Genomic DNA, 19,420 nt, shown 5'->3' with positions numbered 1-19,420 from the left:
CACCAAAAACCACTCCAAACAGTTACTTTTTGTAGATGCTGTTATTTGTCCGAAATACTCGTGGATTTTCTTTACACCAGGTTCAACAATTTTGTTTGTTTGCATACCCACCAATTTCAAAATGAGCTTCATCACTAAAGATTACCGTAATATCAGAGCCAAAAAATTTTTTATTTCGAGTCTAATTTGAAACCCTTCACAAAAAATTTTTATTTTGTTTAAGGTTAAAAGTAATATAAAAAAATAATATATTAAGTATTAGATCAGCCACTTATTTTCGTTAAAATTTTAATGACTTACTTTTTAAGACATAATCTGTTTTTTTCAGTTTAACCCTTTAAATTAGAAAAATTATTCACGTTACTATTAATTTTAAATCAGTCAAGTATTTATGCAGAAACATTTTTATATTTTCCCCCCTCCCCCCTCCTTCACCGGCAAAAAAGTTGCGGGGGTTCTATGAAAACTTACATTTAAAAATGAAATGTACAATACTTGTTTATTATAAAAAGTTAATAAAGCACGATTAACTATATAAATAATATATATTTTATAAATTAGAGAAAAGACCCTTGAATCTCTGGTTCAAATAATTATAAAAAAAATGAACATCGAAATTATGTTTGAGAGAAGCATATTTAATATCAAAAATTAACTTTACCTTACTTATTGCAGAATTTTTAAATTCATAAAAGCTATACTATCTTCAGGCGTAATAATTTTCAGAATGCTATCAGGAATATAAAAAAAAAATTTGAAAAATATCCTAAGAAATTTTTTATTTATTTAGCTACCTTAAAAATGAATTTTTCTTGTCTTCTTATTCGCAAAGTCCACAATTACTTTATCACAATACTTGTGCTTTTTCGTTCTCTATTTCCGAAATTGCACAATGTTTGAAATGTTCCTGAAACATGCTATTTCTTAAAAATGTTTTGATTAACATTAATTTGTTAACGGATCTTCATGCACTAGCAACAGTCACAGGTATTGTCATCAACAGTAATGTTGCTATGTTTACATTTGTAAAATACATGTTTACATTTTAAAACTGTAACAGATAACCACAAAGCCATCTTCTGTGACTGCTGCAGTTCATGGGTTCATGCTAAGTGCAACCAAATAGATTTTCTCACTTATAATCTTCTCACTGAAGACTCTTCGGAATGGTATTGTTTCAACTGTATATCTAAAAACATGTCATTTGGTCTGCTTACTGATAATGAGCTCTTAACAACATTATCATGCAAAAATCCACAAAATGTATCATCAAATTTTCTTGTATCTTCAATTCATTCAAGAAACATACTTAAAGAACTTAATAGAATCTCTGGTTCTGCTACAAATTGTAAATTCTATGATGTTATTGACTTTAACAAAGCTATCAAATCTAATTCAGATCTATATCTTCACCTTAACATTGCATCACTTCCCTATCACATTGATGATCTGTGCAGTCTTATCAGCAAATTAAATATTATACCCATGGCAATAGAGATTACTGTTACCAACTTATATCTTAATGATACCAATATTACAGACATAACTATTAATGGATTCAATATTAGGCAATGCCCCACTGAGGCCAAAAAAGGTGGTGCTCTTTTATATCTACAGTCTAATTTAAATTATGTAATTCGTCATGACTTAAAGATTTACTAACCAAAATTACTCGAGTCTGTTTTTGCTGAAATCATAAAGCCCCACAAAACAAATGACCTAATTGGTTGTATATATCGTCATCCATCAATGAATCAAAATTATTTCAATACAACATTTTTAACTTCACTTCTTGAAAAGTTAAGCGAAAAACAAAAATTGATTTTTTTAATGGGTGATTTCAATGCAGATCTACTGAACTATAGTGAATCTAATCTAGAAATTTCTAAAATCAACTGGAAGCTTATGATTAAAAATAATGACAATATCAATGAATCCATCAATCAATTTTTAAAATCATTTAATAGAGTTTTAGACCAATGTGTCCCCTATAAAACTTTGACTAAAAATCAAATCAAACTTAAAACTAAACCCTGGATCTCTAAAGACTTACTTATATCTATTTCTGTAAAAAACAAACTCTATAAAAATTTGCAAGATGTAAAAACATTAATACTAAAAATGAACTTTTCACAAAATTTAAATTCTATAGAAATGAAATTAGCAACTTATTAAAAAGTAGTAAAAATCATACAACATAATATATTTTAATAACAACATGAACAACATAAAAAATAATTGGAAAGGCATAAAAGATATCATAAATATTAAAGCATCATTACATAAAACACTTACTCAGCTAAATCTGAATGAAAATATCATCACAGACCATACCACTGTTTCAAATATATTTAATTACTACTTTGTCTCTATTTGTGAAAAACTACTCAATAAAATCATGCTATCGAAACGTACTTATAGTGACTTTCTTAATTTGCCTAATGCTAATTCTTTCTTTATTGACCCTGTGAGTGAAGATGAGGTATCTAGTCTTATTAATAATGCTCTTAAAAGTGATTTACAGAATTGCTCTGGTTTACAGAATTGCTTAAATGGCGTCCCACAAGGTTCAGTTTTAGGACCACTTCTTTTTCTTCTTTTTATTAATGACTTAAATACTTCTTTTAAATTTGCAACTGCTTACCATTTTGCTGATGATACTAACATGCTACTGGATGACAAATCACTTAAAAAAATCAACAAAAACATTAGTCATGATCTTGGAAATCTTGTTCAATGGCTTCGTTCTAATAAACTTTCTCTCAATTCTAACAAAACAGAGCTGATCATCTTTAAATCCAATCTGGCACCAATTAATAAGCACTTAAATTTCAGGCTAAGCGGACAAAAATTTTTTCCTTTAGACTCTATTAAATATCTTGGGATTAAAATTGATTCTAATCTTTATTTTCAAGGCCATCTGAATGACTTAGCAATGAAACTCAGCAGATCTAATGGAATGCTAGCCAAAGTCCGCCATTATGTAAATCTAGAAACTCTGCTAAATATATATCATGTTATCTTTGGGTCCCATCTAAGATATGCATGTCAAGTATGGGGACAATCTCATAAGCAAATCATTTTAAGGTTGTCCCATCTCCAAAATAAAGCTTAAAAAATAAAAAATAATATATTTTTAGTACAACAACTTTATATCTAATGTGTTATACCTAATTTCCAATATATTAAAATTAAGCAACCTTGTGATATTCCTTAACTGCCAATATGTCTGGAATTATTATCACAAAAACCTTCTCTTATCATTTAACAATTTCTTTACAAGTACAAATAGTCACTATCCTCTTCACTCCATAAGTAGCTTAAACTTAGTTGTTCCAAAACACCACTCTGCTAAATATGGAAATAAATCCATTAAATATCAATCTATTACCTCATGGAACAAACTACCTCCTGATCTAAAATCTCTTAATTCAATCTCTGAATTCAAAATCAAGCTTTTTAATTATTTATTAAAAAAATGCAATTAAATATTTCTACAAATTAATATTGGAATTCTTTATTATCTATATCAATTCGTGATCCTTCAGTTTTTTATTTGATATTTTTAACATTTTGAAACTTTTTTTTTATCTGCCATTTTGAAACTTTTTTCATTCTAGTATTATTAATTTTAGTACCAATATTTTGGCATTCTTTATTTATCTATCTATTTATTTATCTCTTTTAATTCAACCATTCTCTACTTCGTACTAAATGTTTGTTGTCGCTGTCATTATTCACTAAATTTTTGTTGCTGCTGTTATTTTCCTTATTTATGAAGTTCTCTTTTTATTATAATTGTTATCATTTTGTGTATATTATTATCATTATTATTATTAATACTGCTGTTGCTGTTATTATTATCATTATCATTATAATTAGTATTATTGTTATCAGTTATTACTACGAGTTTCTTTAATGACTATAAGGTTATGTTGTATATTCAGGTATTCACTTTATATTAGTACTTGTATTATTGTGAATTTCCTTGAAATGTTATAACTCTTTCAAAATATATTTGATTTGGTTTTGAAAAATCGCAAAAATCGAAAAAACTTTTGATGAGCAGTATGTTGGCTGTTTCTTTTATTATAGTTGTTTCAGTGACATTGTTTTAAATAAAAATGATTGCATTAATTAATTGGGTTGGAAAATTTTTTTTTGTAACTGTCTTGGTAATTCTGTTGTATTAATTAAATGAATCAATTATAATGAAAACAAATTTAAAGTTTAATATTTTGTCCCTTGATTTCGAGCTTCAGTTTATTATTCTTATTTCTAATATTTTAGAGAAATTTCATATTAAAAATTGAAAAATGTAAAAAAAATGAGTAAGTTTTGTATATCTCTGCAGGGCCTTCTGAGCTCCGGGCCCAATAGTGGATCAGATCTCAAAAAGCTGGTCAAATAGGAAAAAAAAGTTTAAATATGGTCATTTTGGACTATTAGGTTGGCTTCAGTGATGTTAGGACTATTTAATGCCGGCTGTGCAGAAGATCAGCTGTTCATTTCGTGCGCTCAATCGCAAGTAGAACATGTCAGTTCTTTATCTGTCGTGCTTGCAATCGTACAGCTAAAAAATTGTCTTTTCTTCAAAGATAAATATTTTTGTTGTGTGGACGTGAAACAAATATTTATAATATGTAAGTCATATTAAAAGTTTTTGCTTTATAATTAGTACATACCACGAGTATGTACTAATTATAAAACAAAAGCACTATTAGGGTAAACCGTAATAAACAGTGTAACAGGTAAACAGTGCAGTTATTGGACAGGGACAGATATTGGACACTACAGAACTTATGATTAAAAAATAAGAATAGATTTGAAGAAACTTGTAAAATATTTTTATAGATGTCTTCGTAAACAATTTTGCCATGCGTATAACCCCTTTCTTTACCAGCTTACTCTTTAAGTCAAAAACGTGTATTGTTATGCTGAACTGTGTATGCATTTTAATAGCAAGTTTTTCTTACAAAATAAGAGTATAGTAATATGCGTAATAATTTTATTTGGAAAAATGTACAAAATATAGTTATAAAAAGTGCATTTTTTAATTTTTTTTCACATTTATTTTGCTGTTTAACAATAAATAATCATCATATATATACAAAAAAGAAAAAATGTGTCCGTAGAAAAAAGAAGACAGTAAAATCTTGTCAACAAGCACCGTTTTTGTATATGCAATAAAAAGTAAAAACTTTTTTTTTTTACAATGATCTTTATAAAATAAAGAGTTAAACAGACAGAGGCTCAAAGAAGATGAAAATAATAATACGTCATCGCAACCTTTTCATAGAGCCCCTTTATACATTTTTAATAAAATATAGATATTAAATTAAAAACCCTAATGGGCATAAAACTGCTACGCTAATCAGTAAATCAAAAAAAAATCAAATAAAATAAATACTAAAATAATTAAAATTACTTGGTGATTCCTTTAAGCACAAATGATTCTCAAATTTTAGAAATTTGCTTGAATTTTAAATAGTCATAATCCACGGTTCTAATCGAAAATATCGAAAATATTTTATTTGGAAATATGAAAAAAATTTAGTTATAAAAAGTGAATGAATTTCAAACAATCATAATCCATGGTTCTAATCTATCATGTGTCCAATAACTATACTTATCAACGTGTTTTTTGTTAATTATAATTATAATTATAATTTATTTTTATTTTTTTATCTTATTTGATTCCAATGCAATTGAAATGTTTAAATATGGCGGGCTTAAAGGGTTTATTTAAAATTTTTATTTAAATAGTGGGTAGCCTTAATACAGAAAAATCTTTTATAAAATTGTAAAACTTGCTTTAAAGATAAAGATAAGTTACGAATTCCACAACATTCCATTTTCATTTACACTGTGTTCGCACGTATATAGTAATATTTTTGTAATTTAGCATTCAAATTCACCTACTAATACCAACTCCACTTTTTAGCCATGTTTTATATGACAGTTGCAAAATAACGTTATTGAGACATTTTGAAAGTTGAAAGTAAAATCATTTAACGGTGAGTTACATTTGTACAATTTTAATTATAATCGATGCCTAGAAGCATATAAAATATTAAATGTAGAAAAAGACTGGAAACAACGTTTTTTTCTACGCCCTGAGATGAATAACTTAAGGCGGTTCTCCACTAGTCGAAAATTGTCGCGACGCGCGATATTTTTCCTTGCTCCACATGCGCAGATGAATCAAATTTCCCAGTCGGCAAATTTAGTTGTAAATGCGCATTAGAAACTCGTTTAAATACGTATCGATGTGGTATGTATGTTAGCCATTTTATCGTGTCGATCACGCATTAGATGCGTATAAAGACAGGTATACAATACGACGCCTACTGAGTATCAGACTCGCATTTGAAACTCTTGTAAACACGTATAAAACACGATAACCAGAGAATATTCAATACGATATTTTCCTGGTATTACATGTGCATTCAAAACTTTCCAGAATACGCATTATTTTCGAATATATGTTAGCCATTTTATCGTATTAAACGCGCATTAAAAATAGACATCAGATGCGTATAAAGACAGGTATACAATACGACGCTTACTGAGTATCAAACTCGGATTTAAACACGTATAAAACACGATAACCAGAGAATATTCAATACAATTTTATTAACTAGTATAAATTCATAACATAATGATAATGATTAGCAGTAAGCAACCCGTAATACGGGTTATGAGTTATTAAATCATTAATAACAATAAAAACACATTAATAACTTGATATATTATCAATAATTGATATATAAAATTTTAAATACAAATTTATCTATAAATATTTTAACTTTGACTCCGTATCAGCAACGTCATTGCTTATAGGTAACGACATAAAGACCGCATTAACATCAGTTGAGTTCTTTTTAAAATCTGTCACAACACAAGTACCAGAAAAGGAAAGTCAAGTAAAGCCTGCAAATACCTAAAAAAAGACATGAAAAAAAAATTACAATTTTTAATTACAAAAGTACTATTTGCATTTTATTGTTAGCAGAATTAGGATAATAATTACAGAAAATTTATGAACCTGTCATTTCGAAAAGGGCACAAGTCTATTTACTAAAACTTTTCAAAATCAACAAAAATATGATTTTTATTAAAATAATGTCTAGGTTGCTAAAGAAATTAAACATAGAAGTAGATAAATAAAGAACGTATATAACTTATGTATTTTTTATTTTTTATAAAAAACACATAAATCATACAGAAATTTTTAATTCAAACTTATAAACTAACTGCTAAAAGTTTTGGACTTATGTCCTTTTCGAAATGACAGGTTCATATATTCTGGCTACAGAATAATTAAAAAAGATTATAAAAAGGCTAGACAACACAATGTATACATTGTTACTATAGGAACGCTGGCAAATAACACCACAACTTATCAAGATATTTTATTAACTTAAATACATGGACTAAAATGATTTTATTTATTACAATATTTGAACAATCAAGGGACAATTATAGTTAAACAATTTGAGCAACTATATCATAAAATAGCAAGCAACTCGTAAAATATTTCTTATAAATGGTCATTATCATTTGTGGTATTAAGAAATACATAAGAGCTCATTAAAAACATAAGTTTTATTAAATCTCCCTTTCATCTAAGAGAGAAAGAGAGAGAAAGAAAGTGTTTCCAAAGCAGCATGTTAACAAATGTAAAAAAGCACGGAATAAATAGTAGTAACTGGTTTTATTATGTTACCAATAAACAAAATTATTTTTACCTTGATTAAAAGCTAATTTCAAGCATTTCTTAATTAAGCTCCAGCTTCTCTATAACTGTTGACTAATGATTAATAGAGTAAATTTCACATCATACTAAATTTACAAAATTAAAACCATGTTTCAACAGTTAGCTAACTAATCAAAAGATGACAAAGGGAAGACAAACTAAAAAAAAATGAAAAAAAAGAACATAATTATGATAGAAATTATAAAAAAAAAATAAAATTATTTAGATTTAAAAGTGTTAATTGTTACTATAAATAGCTAAACTCATACTTTGCTTTGTTCTGAAGTGTCTAAAGTAAAACTTGCTTAGCTGAGTTGCCTAGTTTATAAGAATCTGAAAACAGATAAGTAAAAAACCGAGAACAGACTAACATTTATTTGTTAGAACTGCTATATTTAAACAAATTAAATTAAACAAAGAATAACGGGAATTCTCCTTAAATGCTAAAAAAAATTTTCAGCCCAAATTTGCTTGTAGACCTTGCTTGTAAAATAAAATGTGAATAAGAAACACATTTAGAAAAGCCTAGAAAAAATTCATAAAAATTTACATACATTTGTTCTTTTATATCGCATAAATCCATTATATGATAAATCTGAAATGAAAAAATGTAATGGATAAGTAAATACAAAGAAAAACATCAAATATGAATTGAAAATCAATATATCTGATAGAGATAGGATGTCATGATAAGAGAGTAGTAGTTGTTAAAGACGGTTGTTGAGACGGTGATAGGTCTTCGCAAATGGCGGTCGCGTTTTTTTAACGGTAAAAGAGAAAAAGAAAAGTAAAAATATTAAAGATAAAATTATGATAACAAGTAAATAATTATTTATTTTATATAAATAAATAAACTAATTTAAAGAACATACAAAAAAAAATCAAAAAAAAAAGGAGAGTAAAAAATAAAGAAATAAAGAAGTGTCAGAAAAAGTTAACGAGAAAGAATTAAAAAAAAACAAAAAAAAAACTCGAATTTAAAAAAAAAAAGAACACTTAAAAAAGAAAAAGAAAGAGTAAACAAAATAATAAAGTAAATAAATAAGAAAGACTTGAAAGGAAAAAAAAAAATTCGCAAGTTAAGAAGAAATAAAAGAAGAAAAAATAAAATAACAGCTAGATCGGTTGTTTTTATAATTTTAGACCTTTTTTATTACGATTTAAATTGTAATCATCTGTTTGTCTGTATATTTTAATTCATACTAATTTTATTACTATTTATTTTTCTAATTATCTTATTTATTCATAGCTAATTGTATTCACTTTATTTAAAATTTATTACTAATAATATATTTTTTGTTATTATTATTAAATATTTATTACTATATATTTTTATAATTAACATATTTATACTACATATTTATTATTATATATATTTTTTATTATTATTATATAGTTTTATTTGTTACATTTATTTGTTTTATGTATATATATATATAAATATAATCTATGTTAGTTAGTTGAATGTTGTTATATGTTATTTACCTATTTGTTGTTATACTAAGTATTTTAATATTTATTATTAATAAATTATCGCTAAGTATATAACTTTATTAAATTATTATAACATTAACTTTAGTTTTTTTCTTATTAAAACATATATTTAAATTGATTAACCAAAATTACGTAAATATAATAGCAATATTTATTTATTTATATTTTATTGACTTTGTCTTATAATCTTAATTGTTTAGCTTAACATTTATTAATTTATTTTAAATACTTTATACTATAATTAGTTTAGTATTTGATTCTTTTATATAGTTACGTTTAAATCTTATACATAACAATACATTAACTTTAACACTTTACTCATTCAATAAACTCTATTATGGAAAGTTTTCCTTGCATTGTATGCCACAAAAATGTTGCTAAAAATCACAAATCTATTCAGTGTGACAAATGTAATTGCAGGGTACACATCAAATGCAATAACATTAGTAGCAAACAGTATTCTGATTTAATTTCTGATCCACAGACCTGGTTCTGTATTATTTGTGATCCTCAACCTAGTTCAATTAAAACACTTAATTTAAATGTTTCAACTAATTCCCCTAATCTCAATTATTTGTTTAAATGTCTAAACAAAGTAAACAATTGTGTCTTAGATTGTAAGTACTACAATGTTGATGATTTTAATGCCTTAGATCTTAACCTAAACCCATTAAATTTCTTACACTTAAATATTTCCTCACTTTCTTTTCATATAGATGAGTTAAAATCTTTAATTAGTTCCTTTAAATTTCCTCCCTGTGTTATTGCTGTGTCTGAGACAAGGCTGAAACAACATGTATCACCCATAAGTAATGTAGAAATTGAAAATTATGTGATAGAACATACACCAACTGAGTCCAGTTGTGGCGGTGCCCTACTTTACATTAGTTCTACTTCTATATATAATAAGAGAGATGACCTTTTATTGTACAAAGCACATGAACTTGAATCAGTTTTTATAGAAATAATAGATCCTAAAGGAAAAAATACAATCGTTGGTTGTATCTACCGTCACCCTTGCATGTCAATTCATGATTTTAATAAAAATCATGAATTTAAAAAAAATGAAATTTCTTCTTAATTTATTGGAAAAACTTACAAAAGAAAATAAAAATGTTATGCTTATGGGTGACTTCAACATTAATCTTCTTAATTATGAAAACTCGCCTGAAATATCATTTTTTTTAATAATATGTGTTCAAATGCTTTTTTTCCTTACATTTCATTGCCAACGAGAGTCAATGTAAATTCAAAAACTCTAATTGATAATATTTTCATTAATTTTCACTCTAACAACATTATATCAGGTAACCTAATAATTTTAATCTCAGATCATTTAGCACAATTTGTTCAAATCCCAAGTTTTCACTCCAAATATACAACAGAAAAGATATACAGAAGGTGTTTTCGAAGGTTCAACAATGATGCTTTTCTAGATGATGTTAAGAGTATTCCTTGGTCCCAATTAATAAAAGAAGAAGACGACCCAAATCAATCTGTTAAATTATTCATGCAAAATTTTGAAAATATTCTTAATATACATGCGCCATTAAAACCTCTTACAAAAAGACAAATTAAATCTAAAAGTAAGCCGTGGATAACTCAAGGCATTTTGAAGTCAATTAAAATAAAAGATAAACTGTACAGAAAATTTCTCAATCATTCGTCAACTATAATAAAGGAAAAAACATTTAATTTATTTAAAGCATACAGAAATAAAATCAGTAATTAATTAAAAATAAGTAAAAAAAACTTTTATTCAAATTTCTTTCAAAACAATTTACACAATATGAAAAATACATGGAAAGGAATTAGAGAAATAATTAATATTAACAACAGTTTCACAAAAAAACAGTCTATTAATCTTATGATCAACAACAACTTAATTATCGATAATAAACTATTGCTAATTCATTTAATGATTATTTTTTAAATATATCAGTGAATATTTCTGAAAAAATTGAACCTTCAATTAATAAATTTAACGATTTTCTTAAAATCCCAAATTTTAACTCATTTTTCTTTTCACCTGTTACAAAAGAAGAAATTGAAGCAATTATTTCCGTGATGAATGATAGGAAAAGTATTGGCCCTAATAGTCTTCCCACTTCAATTCTTAAACTATCTTCAAAAATTATATCTGAACCAATCTCTAAAATGGTTAATAACTCATTTAAAAAAGGAATTTTTCCTGACGTTTTTAAGATTGCTAACATTATTCCAATTCACAAAAATGGGTCAAAGCTTGAACCATCTAATTACAGACCTATTTCTTTGTTATCCAACATCGGAAAAGTATTTGAAAAAACTATGTACAAGAGACTGTACAGCTTTTTTGATACCTTTAATTGCTTTCATAAATTACAATACGGATTTAGACGTAATCATTCTACTACACATGCGCTAATTGATTTTACAGAAACTTTAAGAAACGCCCTTGATAAAAATAAGTTTGTTTGTGGTGTTTTCCTTGACCTGCAAAAAGCATTCGACACAGTAAATCACGATGTTCTTCTTGCTAAATTACAATACTATGGTGTACGTGGAATTCCACTTAAATGGTTTAAATCCTACTTAAATAACAGACTTCAATACGTTACAGTTAAGGAAACATCCTCAATAACCAAAACGATAATTTCGGGAGTCCCACAAGGGTCAATATTGGGGCCTCTGCTTTTCCTTGTATACATCAACGAACTAAACACCTGCATTTATAATGTTTTAACATACCATTTCGCCGATGACACTAACCTGTTAATTGTTGAAGATTCGCTTGAAAAAATGCAGTTAAAAACTAATGAGGCCATATTTTCTGTTATTAATTGGCTCAGAGCAAATAAAATTTCACTAAACGCTACAAAAACTAAAATAGTTATCTTTAAAACCAAAACCCAAAAAAACAAGGAACAATGCACTTTTAACATTGATGGAAAAATATTAACTTCGTCAAAAACTGTGAAGTACCTTGGAGTTTGGCTGGATGAGAGTCTTTCTTTTAAGTACCATCAAACTTACTTACAGACTAAGCTAAGCCGATCAGTTGGAATGTTAGCCAAGATCAGACATTTCGTAAATTTTGAAACTCTTATGAGTATTTATCATGCCATATTTGGATCGCACCTTAGGTATGCGTGTCAGATTTGGGGTAAAAAAAAAGGTCCGTTAAACCAGCTAGTTTCACTTCAAAACAAAGCCCTTAAAATTATTCACTTTCAAAATTTCCTATTTGACAATGTTTCTCTACTGTATAAATTGTCTAAAATTCTTCGGCTTAACGACAATATTACTTATTTAAATTGTTTATTTGTATAGGATTATCTTCATGATAAACTTCCAATTTCCTTCAAGAACTTTTTCCTTCAAATATACTTACTTTATTTACTTTATTTTTATGATAAAGTTTTAGTAACTTTTTTAGTGCAAAAAAGTACTGTAACTGTATTGGAGATATGCGATACTACTTTAGCAGAGCGATATCTCTTCATACAACTTTTCATGTATTCCTGACTATTCCTTTTGATTCCAGACAAACTTTTTACTAAATTTCTTAAGAGAAAACTTTTTAATTTAAGATTTGCTTTCACAATTTCAGTTTAAGCATGCGCTTTAAAGCAAAGATTTTCGTTTTTACGTTATATGTTGATATTTTATCAAAATCGGATACGATATCGTACGTACGATATCGTATCCGATTTTGATCAAATATTAAATAATACGTATTTTTGATAAATAAGTGGTATTGAACTCGAATTTAAAACTTAAGAGTCATTTTTTGTAAGAATCAGGCAGTCAATGGAAGTGACCTCCTCCAAATTGCTTGAATTTTTTATATATTGATCAGAATATAGAAAAAACCTGTTGGGGAAAAAAAAAAATTTCAAAAATGTTTCGTTCACTCGGAATCTGGGCTTAAATTTTTGAGATTTTTTTAAAAATTTTTTAGAAATTTAGTTTTTGCCACCTTTGAACCCATTTTTTTGGCAAGGCAAAAAGTTGCACATAGCTTTTGTAGTTAATATCAGACGTAACCCAAAAGCTCTCTCCAAAAAATATAAAAAAGTTGCGTGACACTGTGTGGTTGGCTAATTATCATAGTTCAAAAGTACAAAATCAATCACTTTTGTCAATTTTTAATCGGAGTTAATTCTAGCGGCGAAGTGTTGCACACAATTTTTCTTTTAGGATTTGAAATTATCGAAGGTATTGAGTCTAAAAATGCAAAGAAAGTTATGTGATACCTAAGGCCTATTAATATATTAAGGCTTGAAATTGGAAAAAAATGTTTTAGTATACTTACAAAATGAACCATTACGGCAGAGGCGCTTAGTTTTGTAAAAATGTAAACATATCCAACTGTCAATACAAAAAGGTCCTAACATAATAATAAAAAAAATTCGTGTGATCTTTAGATATTAAGTTAAAAATAAAGGTACAAATTGTTAAAAATGATTAAGTACGAAGAGATATTTTTTTGGACACACAGATGAGGTTTTCGCTCACAATAAAATTTCTATCATCCAAAATTAGCATTTAGCATTACACAAAACATTGCACGTAATGTTAAGAAAAAATTTAAGCGTTTCTGACTATGATATAGAAATCATAACAATTGAAATAAATAATAATAAAAAACAATACATGATCAGAAGTGAATTATTTAAATTTACGTCATAACCAAATAACTTGTGGTGATCGAATGGAAGAAGAATCGCTGATATCACGATTGTGGAGAAACAAATTAGTGGGCGGTTGTTTACTTTACCATAAAAATGTCTTAACTTTATTTTAACGATCTTTAAAATTTGCATAAATAGAGTAGATATTTTATCATTGCTATTGAGAAATAGGTACTGCATAAATAGAACTTGTTTTTAGTTGAGTATGAAACAAAACAAATATTTTTATGAAAACTGTTGTTGCTTTTCAAAAGAAAATTGTGGATCATTCAAAAAACATAAAATTATAAACAAAATGTTCTACATTCATCAGCTGGGAGATGTTGATGTTAAGAAACACCTCATCAACTTAAAGGTAATTATGTATTTTAAATTTACGCAGACTGTAATATAATTTTTATAATTACATACTTTATAACTTCTCTGCAATAAGATTTTGAGACAAAGTTCTTTAAACAAAAAAAAATAGCTCTTTTAATTAATTCCTCACTCTTTTAATAAATTATCACTAAATTAATCACACTCTTGCAATATTGTATTTTAATAATAACAGCAATGTATTTCAAACTTGTAAACATTTTTCGTGAAGAGTCAGATTATAAACAATGCTTTAAATGACACACTTAATAATTGTTTAAAAAATTGTTTTTAGGTCATGCGATTAAACGATAATAATATTTGGGAAGAAAATGGACTTATTGCAAATAGACTTAAAAGAAATCTTGAAAAGGATGAACAAATATGTGCTTTTCACCGGTACACGTTTGGTATTGCATGGAGTCCTCCAAAAACATGCTTTCATCCTCACCATCTAAATATAAAAGGAAAAAAATCTCCCGCTTTAAGGGCGTCACCAATACATGTCGTCATATCAATGTCAAAGCGATACAATGAAGTATTTTCAGTTGGTGCAATGCTGTGTTTTACCCATTTAAAGCAAGAAACTGCTTTATCTAGAGTCAACGAAAACACCAATTTATGTACAGAAACACAAACACAACAAGAACAAACATATATGACACCTGCTACTCCAGATGAAGAATTTGATCCCGGTGAAATTAATGTTTCACAGGAGATTTTGGACGAATCTCTAAGAAGCCGTGAGAGTGTAACTGAGGTTCTTAATGCAAGTCCAATAAAATTTAGATTAAAAAGGAAGTTCGAATATCTGGAAGATACTACTAAAGATAAGTTAAAACGCAAGTATGTTCGCCTAGAAAACTTATTAAAGAAAAAATTTGCGGAAGCTGTTGCTCCTGGACAAGAGGAAATACTTATAGATTTTCTTAACAGTAAAAATGTTGATGAAATAAAACCCTCTCCCAATTGAAATTATTCGTGCTCAGAAAGTATATAAGCAAAGTGATTCCATGGGAAAGTTAGTTATCCTCTCATTATTAGACCATACCAAGTATACCAAAAAGTTTATAATGAACACATTTGAGTGTACCAAACATCGTATAGAAACAGCAAGAAAATGGCATGCATCTCATAAAGGGTTGGCATTTCCAGAGAAGAAAGTATTCGTCCGATCTAGTCTTGATCAAACAAAGTGTGAACATTTCTTAGACTTTATATTTACAAGCGGTATTTTGCATGATGTTGCTTATGGAATAACCAAATTAAAATACGACAGCGGTGAAGAACAAAAGATAGTGCATGCAATACTGACGACAAAATATAGCCACGCTATCATGTTCTATCGAAAAATTTGTAGTGAAAACAATTATATACCATTATCTGATTCAAGTTTGTGGAAAGTATTGCATGCAATAAAACCTTCATGTCGAAAAAGCTTAGCTGGATTAGATGATGTTACTGCTTCAGGCATGAATGGTTTTCAAACATTACAAAAATTGGCACAAAGATTTAGTTCTAAATCTCTCGAAGCTGCCCTTGAAAAAGGAAAAAGGTATTTGAAAACAAGTTATCAAACCAATTGTAGTGTCAATGACTCAAACATTTCTTCTCATAGCTCAAAACATGCCTTATCAGATCCATCTGAAAAAAATCTTCAATCCAACACAGAGATATCAGAAGTGGTATGTGCCGATTGCTATGATTTGTGCAAAGCTATCGAGATGATCAAAGAACTAACAATTCAAAGTTCTGACGATGCTGATTCTATTTATGATTTGGAAATTGCTGTAAAGGATGTATTCAACTACATAAAACACCTGATGAGAGATTCTCAACAGAAAAAGGCAAAAATTGAAGCTTTTAAGCAATTAAACGATGAAACTGCTTTCTGGCTTAAAGATTTTTGTCAAAAAATTCTTCCGGTTCGATACAGAGAGGGCCAAAGAGAGTATTTTGGCAAGAAAGGAATGAGTTTACATGTGGATATATTCTTCATAAAAATAGCAGGAAAGTTATTCAAACGTATTTACTTTACTTCAATGTATAGGTGTGATCAGGGAATAGGTGATGTTGTTTCGTTAGCCACTGCAGTTTTAGACCAATTCAGAATTGATCAACCGCATATCAAGAAAATGTTTACCAATCTGATAATGCCGGCTGCTATCAGGGAAATCTTTCAGCTGAAGCAATCTACAATGTATGCAAAGAGAGAGATATAAAGTTGCTGAGATATGATTATAATGAACCCTGTTGTGGAAAAGATCAATGTGACAGGGAGAGTGCAGTTGTAAAGACAATTTTAAGGAGTTGACGTTGACTCTGGGAATAATCTTTTGACTGCTGAAGATATACACAAGGCTATGCATTATAGTTTTGGCGCTAAAGATGAAAGTAGCAGTTGCTCAAATTAGCAATGATAAAACTGTAGTTACTGGACCAAAGATTAAGAACATTAGCAACTATCACTCATTTGAGTTTGGTGAGAAAAGTATGAAGATGTGGCGTTATTTCAATATCGGTGAGGGAATTGAACAAGAGTATGGAAATCTTAAAATTCAACCCTCGATTAAGTTGTTGTTGCCATATAGCAAAACAGATAATTCAATTAAGCGTAACAAGTCACTTAAGGAAAAACAGAAAAGAAGTGACAGGCAATTATATTCATTAAGATTTTGCACTGAAATGAATTGTACTTTATCATTTGAAAGCGATGCTGAGTTAGAAGAACACATGCTATCCGGTCTTCATACAGTTCCGAAATGATTAACATCATTGGATAAAGTTCGCAATTCGTTTGTTCATAAGATGAAAAATTACTTCACAACTAAATATGCCAATTTCTTCATCCTCTAACAGTGCTTCCGTAGATAAAACCACATTGCATGAACATTTTTCTATTGCAAGGTTGGGCATTAACCTGTTCGAAGTTCTTTTAGATTTTCAAATCAGCAGAAAGAACTGTTGTATAAATACTTTATTCGTGGAGAAGAATCAGGTAATAAAATGAGCCCTGAGCAGGTTCACATGCAGCTGAGGAGAGAACTTCCGCCTGATCAATATGTAACTAGCCAACAGATAAGATCTTTATTTTCAAGGTAGGCATTGTTGCTATCAAAACTTTTGCAAATTAGATTATGTTTCTGACTGTTAAATAGTTCTTTTACAAATATGAAATTAAAATTTAGGTGAAAGTTATAATTTTGTGTGTTTGTTTACATATGTTTAAAAATATGTACAATTGATATTGTTATAGATTTAGTAACCTGAAAAGAAAAGGTAAGCTGGTAGAACCGACAACAGAAAATAATGAAAATAGTCAGGTTAATGATAACAAAGAAGTTTATGACGAAAATGATGACTTTAATCTGGCAGGAGACAATGAAGATGATAATAAATATGAGGAAGACATCGCCAATCTTGCAAAAGAAATTTGTCTTGTATGGAAAGTGAATGATTGGGTTGCTGTTGCATATGAAAAACAATGGAATATTGGATATATTGTGGAGGTAATATTATTCAAAGTATATATTAGTTTCAAGTTTTTATTTTGTTTTACAAAACAGTGCTCTAAAATAAAAGGAATATAAATAAAATGTAAAAATAATTTCAGAATGACATTATATAAGACTTTACAAGTTTTATTGAATGTAAGCAAAATTAAACAAATCATTAACTCTTTATTATATTATTTTAAATGTTGCGCTAATACTTTTAGGTATCTATAACTGGGATCAGAGTTAATTGTATGATTAACGGGTAAGAGAAGAATACTTTTCGCTGGCCAGTTACTACCGAGGAGATAAATAACCAAACTGATAAAATTATCTGTTTAGTAAATGCTCCTTTTCTAATCAGTGGTTGTGGCGATTATTCATTATCCGAAGAAGACTATAATACAGTCATATCATTATTCTTAGAGAAACTTACAGCAGCAGAGTAGAAATTATGTGTGATGTGGTGGATAATGTGTGTAAATGACTCTATTAATAAATAAAAAACTAATTTTTAAATGGAAAAACATTTAAATGTTTGATTTATGTTTTATTTAATTAACAATATAGTTATCTTGATGTTAGATTTTTGTTCAGTTTTTAATTCATGTTATATCATGCGTGTGACAAAATCACACGAATTTTTTTTATTATTATGTTAGGACCTTTTTGTATTGACAGTTGGATATGTTTACATTTTTACAAAACTAAGCGCCTCTGCCGTAATGGTTCATTTTGTAAGTATACTAAAACATTTTTTTCCAATTTCAAGCCTTAATATATTAATAGGCCTTAGGTATCACATAACTTTCTTTGCATTTTTAGACTCAATACCTTTGATAATTTCAAATCCTAAAAGAAAAATTGTGTGCAACACTTCGCCGCTAGAATTTACTCCGATTAAAAATTGACAAAAGTGATTGATTTTGTACTTTTGAACTATGATAATTAGCCAACCGCACAGTGTCACGCAACTTTTTTATATTTTTTGGAGAGAGCTTTTGGGTTACGTCTGATATTAACTACAAAAGCTATGTGCAACTTTTTGCCTTGCCAAAAAAATGGGTTCAAAGGTGGCAAAAACTAAATTTCTAAAAATTTTTAAAAAAATCTCAAAAATTTAAGCCCAGATTCCGAGTGAACGAAACATTTTTGAAATTTTTTTTTTCCCCAACAGGTTTTCTCTATATTCTGATCAATATATAAAAAATTCAAGCAATTTGGAGGAGGTCACTTCCACAGTTTCAGGAATTTGCCTGATTCTTAGAAAAAACGGCTCTTAAAGCTCAATGCGTATTTTTCTGGTATCAACGGCGGTATGTTATGTTATACGTGATCAATACTCCGAGTATTTACAATACTAGATATGCCGACTGGGTTGTGTACCGCGAAAACGTGTCAATCTCCACATGAAAACAAAAGCGTTTTTTGCTTTATAAAAAGTAATAAAAATTTGCGATAAAAAAGAAGATGGAAAAGTTAAGATTTTTACTTCTTTTCAGAAAGTTATACATGAATATTTATATATGGCAAAGAGAAAAAAGAAAAAAGAAAAAAAGACGTTTTTGGATAAGAAAGATTTACAACGAGACAAAGTTAAAGGGGGAATATCAGACTCTTTTTAATGATTTGACACTTTA

At 28.1% G+C, this 19,420-nt stretch overlaps 1 long non-coding RNA gene across 1 annotated transcript; it reads right to left on the bottom strand.

The window, feature by feature from the left end:
* Positions 1–6,740: 6,740 nt before the first annotated feature.
* On the bottom strand, positions 6,741–7,986 carry LOC136077660 (uncharacterized). The gene is made up of 2 exons (XR_010637159.1): positions 7,752–7,986; positions 6,741–6,943 (listed from the first exon to the last, which is right to left on the bottom strand). It is a non-coding gene; the product is annotated as an uncharacterized LOC136077660 (long non-coding RNA).
* Positions 7,987–19,420: the final 11,434 nt, after the last annotated feature.

The sequence above is a fragment of the Hydra vulgaris genome, chromosome 03 (assembly GCF_038396675.1).
Source record: "Hydra vulgaris chromosome 03, alternate assembly HydraT2T_AEP".
Classification (NCBI taxonomy): domain Eukaryota; kingdom Metazoa; phylum Cnidaria; class Hydrozoa; order Anthoathecata; family Hydridae; genus Hydra; species Hydra vulgaris.
The sequence above is the reverse complement of the archived record's forward strand: the minus strand, read 5'-3'. Positions and strand labels throughout refer to the sequence as shown.